Source organism: Nelumbo lutea, chromosome 2 (genome assembly GCF_056320005.1).
Source record: "Nelumbo lutea isolate HS-2025 chromosome 2, American lotus-T2T, whole genome shotgun sequence".
NCBI classification, from domain to species: Eukaryota; Viridiplantae; Streptophyta; class Magnoliopsida; order Proteales; family Nelumbonaceae; genus Nelumbo; species Nelumbo lutea.
In genome coordinates this window covers 38,703,986-38,708,441 of record NC_142685.1, presented here as the reverse complement: position 1 = coordinate 38,708,441, position 4,456 = coordinate 38,703,986, and positions in this window count along the sequence as shown.

The following is a 4,456-nucleotide window of genomic DNA, read 5'->3' as shown; positions in this document are numbered from 1 at the left end:
AGGAACTAAATAGGAATAAAGCCCTTGGTTCAAATGAATTCCCATTAGAATTCTCTAGTAAATGTTGGTATTTCTTTAAAGAAGATTTCATGGATATTATGAAGGACTCTTAATATGCTTTTGTTGATTCTGAAGGGATGAGAGATCCATCATATGGATGGCCGAAACCTGCAAGAAGGTTGGGCGAAATTTAAAAAATTTCTTTCTCTCCCATGTGGGAATCACATTCCCTATTTTAAAAAACTACATTTTCAATGATTAATCTTGAACCTAAACCAGACCAGATATGAAACCAAAAGAGAGTGGAGAGATATACCTGATACGAATTAGTAATAATCTCCAATGAAGGTGTTCACGCCCAAGGAAAGATCCAAAGACTGCTTCCACCGAAGATGACATGGTGCAGGATGAAGTAGAATCAGTAGGATGGTTCTTTAGCAAGAATCGAATTCTTCAGCAAGAATCTGATGGAGGGCTAGTGAGCACGATTTCATATTACATTTTCTGCCAAAAGGTAATATCAAGAACTCTTTTTGATCGTTCCCACAAGTGGAGATCGAACTGATAGGGGCGGCAAGAGTAGGAAAGAAAGAGACAGTGCAGTCAAACTGTGTTGTCTCTCTCTGGAAATCAGCAGTCACTCAGATGATTTCTGTTATGTACTGAGGGTTCGCCCTGCTCTCCTATTTATAGCCTTAAAAAGAGGTTCTCCTAATCTCATTAGGAGTTTCCTAATCCAAATCTTGTATTTGGATCTAGACTCTTTTTAAGAGATAAGGATAATCCATTATCTTATCTGCAGATAAAGATCAGCCCTCCTAATCTAATTAAAAGTTTCTTAATCCAAATCTTTATTTGGATATGGACTCTCTGAGTGGATAGGGATAATCTCTTATCCTATCTGCTGATCTAAATCCCAGAACCACCCCCTTTTAATTAATCTCATTAAGCTAGTTCAAATTGGGCTTTAGGCCCATTAAGTCCATCTGCTCACTTAGCCTCCTAACTACTACCCAGTTGGTTATCCTTATATGGCGTGGAACCCAAATATTGATCTACACATCAGCCACATGGGTTCAGCCCAGCTTCTGTTACAAGGCCTGACCAAATTCACTATAGGGGACAGTGAACCCTTGAGTCCATCACCATGGGCTCTTAATGGGCCCAACATTTACACTAAATGGTCTCTGGGTCAAGCCACCTTATAAAAACCCAAGGACTGTGGGCAGATGCAAGATTAGCCCATCAGGTATTATCCTCAATGGTCTTACACTTAACCTCTCAGCCCATAATGATCAAACATTGCCCAACAAGAGAGGACCTCTCATCGACTGCAAGGTACAGTGTTGCACTCTCTACTCACATGGATCCCGGGAATTAAAACCTTTTGCAAACATTTTAAAACCATAATATATATATATATATATATATATTTTGCAAAAAACAAATTTCAACGCTTGAAATCAACTACCGGCAGTTTAGGTTTCAATCAGAGAGAGTGCATCCCCGATCATTCACTTTGTTCGACAAATGGGCTAATCCTGTCACTATGATCACCCACTTAGATGAATTCTCGGACTGTCCCAACATACCCAGATTTTGACCCCCTCTAAGAATCTCACTAATTGGCATATCAAAGACCGCCAAATCCGACACCTAAAGCAATATCATAATCAAGTCTAGGGGTCAGGTGTAACATTCTAGTTTTGCCCATCTATCTCCAAGGTCCAGGGCAATACTGGAATTCTGGTCCGGTTCAGGGTTTCAAGAAAACCCACACTACATGTACTTCAAGTCTCACCCTGATGGCTGAGACAGGCCACCCCAACCAACTTGACATCAGTGTCAGCCTTGGCAGGATAAATCTCCCTAGATCTATCCAATGGTGGTGAAGATTCTAAACTAACACGAGTCTCATATGTGTCAAGTTTAAGGATATTACACAGAAACGCACCATAATAACATGAATCAAATATGTATTTTATTCATTTACATTAAATGTCATAATGTACATCATTCTGATTAGAGCTAAGGGCATACACTATCTAACAGATGCCAACACATTCTGAATAGTCATTTCATTGCAAATGAGTGCATTGACTCAAGGCTAAGGCAAGACATTGCGAGAGTGATTTGTGAGATTGATTTTTGACAAAGCTTATGACCATGTTATTCGGGACTTTGTAGACTACATTTTATGGCACATGGGGTTTGGAGTTGCTTGGAGGAAGTGGGTAGCAGAATGCGTTACCTATCCTTCGTACCCTATCATCATTAATGGCTTTCCAAGGGATTTCTTTCCTAGAAAGAGAGGGTTGAGGCAAGGAGACCCCATTTCAACTTTTCTTTCCGTGTTGGTGGTGGAACCGTTTGTAAGACTTATCTATGAAGCAGTTCAAGGAGATCATTTGGAGAGTTTCAAGGCAGTTCCACAGGCTTCGGTGGTAACTCTACTTCAGTTTGTGGATGATCCTGTTATTTTTTCTAGAGCCAATCATAGATATATTTTCTTCCTTAGGTGCTTGCTAATAATCTGTTTTGAAGAATCCTTGGGATTGAAGATGAACCTCTAGAAGAACGAACTTATCCCTGTGGGGGAGGTTCCCCAAATATTAGAGTTGGCATGACACTGGACTGCCGAGTAGGGTCTCTTCCTACAAAGTAATTAGGTATGACTTTGGGTGCCCCTTATAGATCACAAGCCATTAGGGATCCCATGATAGAGAGGTTTAGAAGGAAGTTGGCAAGGTGGAAGAGATCTGTTTTATCAAAAGGGGGAAAACTTACACTTATTCAAAGCACTCTATCCAACTTACTGTTCTATTTTATGTCATTGTTCACCATGCCGGTTTCAATAGCCAAGACCCTTGATAAATTGCAAAGGGACTTTCTTTGGGATGGGTTTGATGATAAGATGAAAGTTCACTAGGTATCCAAGTGGTAGGTTTGTGAACCTTAGCATTTGGATGGGGAAAGTGTAAGGCATCTTAATTAGGTGAACAAAGCTCTTCTTTGCAAATGGTTATGATAGTTTAGGGAAGAAGATAGTACATGTGTTGGCAAGTGATTGCTGGTAAGTTTGGCTTAGCAAACAATGATTGGGAGACTAGTTAACCCCTCGACTTTTATGGGACAGAGGTCTAGAAGGGCATAATGAAACATAAGGATCTTTTTGCTGGCAAGGTGAAGTTAAATCTAGAAGAGGTGACAGAACTTTCTTTTGGAAGGAAAACCGGTGCTTTAATTAGCCTTTACTTGAGGTATACCCTTCTTTCTTCTCCATTGTAGCTAACAAGAAGGCTTGGGTTTCAGATTTCTATGAATCTTGGGTCTCAAGGGGTGAATGCATCTAGAAACTTGAATGATTGTGAGGTGGAGGGAATTGGTTCTTTGTTTTAAGGTTGAATGAGTTTCGTCTGGCCCTTGCGGATAGTGACAGAAGAGTTTAGGTGATTTAATAGCTCCGGTTGTTTTTCTTCCAAATCAGGCTATGTGATACTTTCATAGTGAATTGAGGGTATTCATTAGGTTTGGATTTGGAAGACCTAGGTACCAGGACACCACCTAAAGTAACTTTCCTTTTATGGATTACTGATAGAGATAAGGCCTTCACCATGGACCATCTTCTGAAGAGAGGATTACTTTTTGAGGATGCATGTAGGCTGTGGAACTCAAGCACCAAATTTGGTCCCAACCTTTTCATCCAATGCACTTTCACTCACTCAATTTGGGTTCATTTCCTCAAACTTTTCAACACAAACTAGGAAACACCACCTGATCCGGTATCATTGCCCGCCCAGGTTTTCTACCAAGGGAATAGTTCTTTGGAAGTTGCTCCCTTTGGCCCTTTGTTGGGGGGGGGGGGGTGTGGAAGGAGAGAAATAGTATAATTTTTTAAAACAAGGCTGCAACTATTGAAGCAGTAATCAACAAAACTGAATGGTTATTCGGTGAGTGAGGATTTTAAAAGCTTTTGAGGATATACCTATTACAACCTTTTACAATAGCTGGAGTTCTTAGTTTTTAATTCTGATTCACAAAATGTAGTGGGCTTTACTTGTAAAGTTTTTTGTACATGCTTTGGGGAGGGGGGGGGGGCAAGCTTGCCCTCCTTTTTTGAATGAATGTAGCATTTCATTTGCTTATCAAACCAAAAAAAAAAAATAAAAAAAACTAAGTGCATAGATACATTGAGCCATTGCTGAGTGTAAATTCCAGTTTACTTCTGCATAAGGTTTTACTTTATCATATTTGTTTGTGAGAAATAAAACGATGTGATCCCCACCTTATATGCAAGAGAATGCAGGTAAGAGGAGGTTTATTTGTTAATGAGATAGGAAGCTAGATGTGGTTGTGGTCCCCACTTTATATGAGATAGAATTGAGGTACAAGGAAGGTGGTGCAAATTTTGCATCAGTTTTCTATATGCAAAATTTGCACTGTCAATAAATGCAAA